Source organism: Fukomys damarensis, unplaced genomic scaffold (assembly GCF_012274545.1).
Source record: "Fukomys damarensis isolate Sample0158 unplaced genomic scaffold, DMR_v1.0_HiC HiC_scaffold_7, whole genome shotgun sequence".
NCBI lineage: Eukaryota > Metazoa > Chordata > Mammalia > Rodentia > Bathyergidae > Fukomys > Fukomys damarensis.
The window spans coordinates 16946554-16953971 of NW_022900919.1; the positions used below are offsets into that span (position 1 = coordinate 16946554).

At 42.2% G+C, this 7418-nt stretch overlaps 1 long non-coding RNA gene across 1 annotated transcript; it reads right to left on the reverse strand.

Annotated features, from left to right (window-relative positions):
* Positions 1-755: 755 nt before the first annotated feature.
* On the reverse strand, positions 756-4148 carry LOC104860044. The gene is made up of 3 exons (XR_779564.1): positions 4054-4148; positions 1506-1606; positions 756-874 (listed from the first exon to the last, which is right to left on the reverse strand). It is a non-coding gene; the product is annotated as an uncharacterized LOC104860044 (long non-coding RNA).
* Positions 4149-7418: the final 3270 nt, after the last annotated feature.

The following is a 7418-nucleotide window of genomic DNA, read 5'->3' on the forward strand; positions in this document are numbered from 1 at the left end:
AGCAGTAAAATGGGAGTTTGCCGCTGTCCTGGGAGAGGATCGAAGAGAGGTGAGGCTACTCTCTGGCCCATTTCCTCTGCACTGTGCATTTGGCCCCTTCCTCTTTGCTGACTCTTTGTTGGTTGTTCAAAGAGAGAGCTCTTACACAGTCCTGCTCCTGTCCCCAGCCTCCTCCTGGGCCTGGGCCAGCTGCCCTCATCGACCTTGTCTTTTAGCATTTGGGATCAGGCTTCCTCTCTGCTCCTTTGCACACTCTCAGGATTTCAATCCAAAGGACATTCAAATCTAGCACTTTGAAACAGGATGTGTGCAACAGGTCAGCGAAAGGGAGCTGGTCCTTATTAAAGACACTTAATTCTCTAGCCAGTGTGAACTTTGAGGCAGCATGCGGGAGACAACAGTCACTTAGCAACTACAGGGTGGGGAAGCGTAGCGATCAACTTCACAAACACTGTCAGCCTCTTCAAGGTCTCATAGTTTCCAAATGTACAAATCCAAACCAGATGGAGACTTCACTCAAGGAGGTAATTTCAAGAGTGTTGGGATATGCATATGTGAGCAATGTTGGGGTGAGTGAGGAACTGTAGCCCTGCTTGCCTTAGACAGAGAATTGGGGGCGCACACTGGCAGAAGAGGACGAGGAAGGAGAGATAAGAGGCAGCTTCCGGCATGACGGTAGACCCTGGGTCAAGGAGAAAGGGGCATCTGCAAAATTTTGAGTCCTAAGAAAGTGCCATTTTTTATTTGGTTTTGTTTACTGTTTTGTGGATTCTCCTGTCATTCTAGCTCCATCCCCTGAAGCCATCAGTAAAAATGTACTACTGAGGCCCAGGATTCGAGATTTTTCAGAGCATGAGGGCTTGGGTCTCCAGAACTGGAAAATAAAGTAAGATAAAAAAGTAAAATGAGCTACTACTTCCAAATGGCAAGGTTGTAGTAGTATTTTTAATAAATGGGATATGAGATTGTTTATTTTAAATAAAAATATAAAGGGATGCAACCAAAGAGAATTCAACTGAAGCAAAATAATTGAAAAATTCATTTCTAGAACAGTTTCCTTTTATTTGGACATTTTAATAAAATGATGATGCTAATAAAAGCAACTTACCATGAGCACTTAGCATCAAGCAGTCCTTGGACTGTTTCTTATTCACGAAAGCTTTGCTGGTGAAGTCACTATTGTTATCCACATTTTATGAACAAGGAAAAGTGTCTGAGAGCTGTTTAGCAGATTGTGCAAAGTAAGTGGCCGGGAGGGAGGCCAAGTTAGGATGGGCACTGAGTGTGTCTGCTCCTCCCATTTCCACATGCTGTGCTGCAGGTTCTCTGAAAAGGATGTGGCCTTCCAAAAGACTTGGAGATGTGTGTGTGTGTGTGTGTGTGTGTGTTTGTGCTTCTTGAAGCAAATTTGCCTTCTTTCTTTTTAAAATTCAGTTACATATAGATCTGTAATTTTCAGCATTCTCTTTTCAAGTTTAATCAAAACCCATTCTTCCCCCATGTACCTGTTAATGTGAAGTTTGCTCAGCCTTCCTTCATGTTTCTGGAGAAAAATGCTGGGTGGCATTCTGAAGAAATCTCCCAGTGGGCTGATGTTGGAAGGCGGCTGTGGGCATGAGGAATGTGTAAAGCACACTGTGCATTTCCCCCTCAGACAATGGTTCAAGAAACGTTTAAAAGATGAATTTTCAACAGAGGTTAAGTAAATTATCATAGAAGAAAATGTCCCTGGACAAAATCAGAGTGTTTTGGGATAAGCAGAATTTCCCCTAGGGTGCCCGCTGTGGATCAGAAATTATTTTTCCCAGGCGTCTATTTATCATGTCCCTGAGTGTGCTGAACAGTCTCATGTGTTACCCTGGTGACTATAACTCCGCCAGTGTCCTGTCTTGCAGCTGCCCTGGCATAAGGATGAGAGGGATTCACTGCACCCTTCCACCCAGAAATCTGAAAGGAGCCATTTTGTTACTGATCCTCAATTTACTATATGAGGCTGGGATCTCTTATTTCAATATCCTAAAAATCACTGCCTTTTCATGTTGCTTAACTTCTACTTAACAATCAGTTTGCTAAGCGAGTCCACCACTTCACAAAGAGCTCTCGGCAGAGAAAACCAGGAAGAGTAGAACTTGGTCTTGTAGCTTCTCTCCGTATCTTCTTTCCATGAAGTTCCCCATGAGGCATTAATAATCCAGAAAGACAGTTTACTTGAGTCCTGCTTTTCTTTTTCTAAATATTTTTGTTCCTGTTGGGGTTTTAATTGTTGTTCACTTGTTTGCTTCTCAGGGAAGTGCCTATAAGATGACAGGATCAAAGACGTTTGACATTATGAAAAAAACAGGTAAGGGAAAACAGACTGATGTCAACATTCAAATCTTTGGGCACTATCAATGATTAGCTGTCCACTTCCTGTTTTCTCTTCATTTCTGTCTCTCCATCTCTCTCTTCTCTCTCCCTCCTTCTTCTCTTCTTCTCCTTTTCCCTCTTTTTCTTTCCCTCACTCCTAAAGAAAATATTCTGAGTAAAACCAAAAAAGGTGGAGTCTTTAAGGAAACAAATGTGGTGCTCAGTGTTAAGAGCAGAGATTTTGTGGTGAGAGGAAGATTATAAATAGAAGAGATGGTGGTAAGCTTTCTCATGGTGCTTTTAATAGGTGTCATAATGCCTTGAGCCAGATAGTATGGGGAAGATGTTAGAGCCAAGTGTATGCAGCTTAGGAGGTGCCTTGGGTGAGACTAGGGAGAAAGGGCAGGTGGACCTGCCTTTGGGCCCCAGGAATAAAGGGTAACCCCATGGATAGTATCACTAAGTGTGCCTTTGCTTTATATTGCTGACAAAAAAATTAGCATACACTTAGTAGCATAAAGCAATACCCACCGATTTTCCTGCAGTTGGGTGAGTCAGAAACACAAAGGACTTCCCTGGCTTCTCTGGTCAAAGTGCCTCAAAAATGGAATGAAAGTATCTGCCTTCTTGAGCTCCCATCTGGTGTTTCATGGTAGGAATCCGCGTCCAAGCTCAGGAGAGTTCTTAACTGAATTCTGTTCCTTATGGGTTTAGGACTGAGCTCCCCTGTCCCTTGAAGTCCGTCCTCAGCAGCTAGAAGCTGCTTGCATTCCTTGGCTTGAGGAAATTCCTTGGCTTTCCAAAGGCAGCAGGTTCTGCTGAAGCTGCTCTCCCTGGGAATCTCTGACTCTGTCTACCGTGAGGTGGGAAAATGTTCCCTCTTAATAAGCTGGTGTGACCTATACACTATACACTACACAGTGTGAGCAGACCCAACTGGTAATTTCCCTCCTGTTATAGAACATCACCACAGACTGAAATCTTGTCGTAGTCCCAAGTCCCATCCATGGTCAGAAGAGGAGGGGATTGTGTAAGAGCAGAGTTCATCGGGGTTATTTTTATAATTTTACTTACCAAGCATAGTAATATTAGAAAATATTACATAATACTTCTTGTTGGACAGAGATAGTCTTAGTGTTTTGTAGTCATTAACTCAACAAATCTTTAAATCTTCACAACCTTACAGGGTGGGTTCTATTACTGTCCTCGTTGTATGTTTGAGGAAATTGGGGTACAGGTCATGAATGGAGAAAAAACAGCTAATCAGTTGTTGGGTTGGGATTTGTGCTAAATTTCTTACCCCCAACTCCATGAATCTAGTTAGAAACATGTTTTTTTGCCAGGCATGGTGGTATCTTCAAGCCCATCCTGGGCCACTTTATGACCTAGCAAGACCCTGTCTCAAAGAAAAAAGTAAAAAATAAGAAAAGACTGGAGATGGAGCTCAATGTAAAGGCCCTGGGTTCAGTTCCCAGTACCGTAAAAAAGAAGTGTTGTCTCTGATTGTTTACATTCTTTCTGTCCAACCTCAGAAGCGAGTGTGGGGCTTGGATCTGTGCAGTGGGACAGGAGAGGGTGCAGGTAGATGGTACAGACTGCCTGTGGCCCAGTTTAACCTTAGGATCACGTGTGACATGTCATCCTCTCCTGTTTTCCCCATCTGGAATTCAAAATCTTAGCTAGCTATGAAGAGTCCACATTTCCTACCCCAAGTGTCCTTCAGGAGCCACGGATGACAGCAGAGATGCTCAAGGCACGGTCACGTTGTCCTCCACCTGACATGCGTGTCGCTCTTCCGCCCGCCTGAGTGGAAGGCTCTGCTGTCCGGGTGATCCAGTCGATACCCAGACGTCATAATTAACTGGTGCCTGCCCCACAAGAACCTTACTGAAAAATCTGTGCTCAGCTTGGGTGAAAACTAAGTAAAAAAAAATTTTTTTTCATTTTTCAGTCTTCCATTGACTGGGTGAAATTATATTAATTTACATAGGGAATAAAAATAAACCCACGAAGAAGTAACTACTTTAGAATCAGAAAAAAAAGCAATAAAAAAGGCTAATAAATATGAAACACAGTTTATTTCAATGCCATTATTTTGTACTGCCTTAATATAATTAGTAATAGTTTCAGTATAAGAAATCCACCAGTGAAACCACAGTGGGAAATACAGTTCATTTTCTTTTCTTTTCTTTCTTTCTTTTTTTTTTTTTTTTGAAACTGGGGATTGAACTGGGGACCTTGTGCTTGAGAGGCAGGTGCCAGATCCACTGAGCTAAATCCCTGGCCTGAGAAATATAGTTCAAAAAGATTAATTAAAAGCAAAACTGAGAAATCAAGAAGCAACTAACATGAAGGCAGAAAACTGACAATACTTGATAACTGTATGTATGTGTTTAATTGTTATATGTCACATCCCTAAGTGATATAAAATACTAAGCATGATCGAAAAGGTAATGTGAAACTATTTTTCATTCATTATCCAAAATTAATTGCAAAGATTTGTAGTGAAGCAATAAAGGTGGAAAAGAAGAAACGAGAAAAGATTTTTACAAAGCAATTACCAAAGAGAAGAATTAAAATGCAAAAACTGAGGTGCAAAATAAATGGCTGAGACAGCAGGACAGGCTGGTGTAGAGACCTGTGAGAACCATTAATCAGTTTATTATCAAAGCTGCTGTAAAAAGCCTCGAGCAGGAGGAGACTTTCAGTCTGACTGGCAAAGCATGATCAAAGAAAAAAAAAGAGGAAACGGAAAGTGCAAAAGGACCCCAACCCAGCACTGTCCCAGGAGGGTCCCCAAGGCAGGCTCCGGGGTAAAAGTTGGAGGAATGCACATAAACCCAGCACTGTCCCAGGAGGGTCCCCAAGGCAGGCTCCGGGGTAAAAGTTGGAGGAATGCACATGGCAGTACAGGCACATCAGTGACGGGAGGGTGTGCCCCACTGAGCCTTCTCCCTCGTCTTTGCCTCCCTGTGCCCCAGAGAACTTTGAAAACATGATGAATCGGGCGAAGGGCCAACTCGATCTGTTGAATCATGTGGGTTTAGGACAAATTAAAGTGGGTTGGAAAGACAGTCTTCAGTTGTCCACTTGATGCATCAGCTTGACATTCAAGGGCCTCTGTGGCGCTGCCTGCCCTGCCTGCGCTTTTAGGCTGTTTGCAAAGTCACCAGGCCTGGAGCCCGTTTCTCAGGCAGAGTTGCCTCCACCATCTCCAGAGCTTCCTGCATGTTCTCACCTCCTTGCATTTTGCTGCCTGTCCTTCCTCTCTTTAAGGAGCAACTCAAATCTCAAAATTTCCCCTGATCTGAATATCTCCTACAACTCCTGATTGCTCTGTTTTTTCACCTATCACCGCTTAAAGCATTTATTATGCAACTAGCCTTATCCACTCACACTCAGTTAATTGCCGTTTATCTCTTTTATTGTGGCTTGATAGCACACATGTGCCCATCATGCCTCTGCAAGTACACTATTTACCCCCTGAAAGGAGGAGTGTCATTTTTCATGATGTTGTTAGATATTTGGCACCAAGTTCGGTGTGTTTACCCATATTATTATCTCACAAAATGCTCACTATTAAACCTCACGTTAAGTGTTATGTTCCTGACTGTACACACTATGTCTAGAAAGGCCCAAAACATCTACCTTAAGTCATGCAGCTAGTCAGTGTCAAAATCAAGGCTTGGAATCATGTGTGTTGGACACAATCCTCTACTTTCCCTGAGCCCATGAGGCCATTACATCCTCTGCAGTCATCACGGAAGATAATACACCAAAATAAAATACTTTCTAACAAACAAAAAAGATTTCCCATGAAATATGCTTCAATTATATTACTGCATTTGTGCACAGATTTCATGTTACAGTAGACTTTCCGAATTAAATTGAAGGCCTAGGTAGATGGCATAGTCACGTGTGCTCACATGTACACCACTTGCTCACATACATTCATACTCAAACATGTAATCTCATTTAGGGGAGAAAGGTGTGTAATCTTAACAAGATTCTTCAAGGCTCAATTGTATTGCAAGGTTGCCCAGAGCCTATCGATCAAGTGTATTGCCAACATATTACTTTGAAGTAGGGCCCTGTTATTTGTAATATTAGCTTTGAAGGGCTCCTCTATTGAGAAACTAAATGTTGATTCCTTTGTTAACCCTGGTCCTGGAAAGCATAATGGACGGGAAGGGTGCTAATAGGCATATTGTTTGTTCAGGTTCTGTGCTTGTTCTTTATTCAGCGCAGAGACGGCATGACAGCTCTGAAACTTATTAAGAAACAAGAAGAGGCCTAGAAAGTAGAGCGGCAACTGGGGAAGGAAAGATACCAGACTAAGACTGTTCCTAGGTTACCCAAGCAACTTTACTTTTTGGCATTAGAGTCTCTCCATGTGCATGATGAGAATCATAACATTTTCCCTACAGCCACATAGATGCTACATGGGCGGTTTGTTAAGACCTGGTTAACTCTGCTCCTGGAGATTGATTTAGCAGTTCATGATGAAGTCTGATATAACAGGTTACCCTAGTGACACTGATGTTTCTTTACTACTCTCCACAATTGGGGAATCCCTATCCTAACCAGCACCATGTGTGATCATAGGCCACAGAAACATCAGATTCCTTTAAGGAGATGTAGAACCACACCTATAATTAGGAATTAAATAAATTCTCAATTGTAGTTCACTTGTAACACTCTCATGTCTCAGAGAATGTAGAGAACTTCTCTGTATTGTACAGGGAGGTGCTCAGGCTGTTTTAGGTAGGCAAAGCAGCTGTCCACTAAATAGTGCTGAGATGATTCCTGAACTTTCACTCTTTTCTTGAAAGGAAAGTTGAACATCAAGAGACCAGAGAAAACATAAAATTTCCAACATAGGATGGAAGGTAACCATTAATCTCTGCTTCATCTCTCCTCCTTTCCTTTCATTTCCTTAAATTTCTGTCTTCTACTCTCCGATCATGTTTCCTCCTTGTTACTTTTTTCCCTTTGCAGAAAAGTATGGTCCACGTTGGCAACTATTATCTTCAAGTTTGTTACTTCTTATATTATTCTCAGTGTGTTGTGTG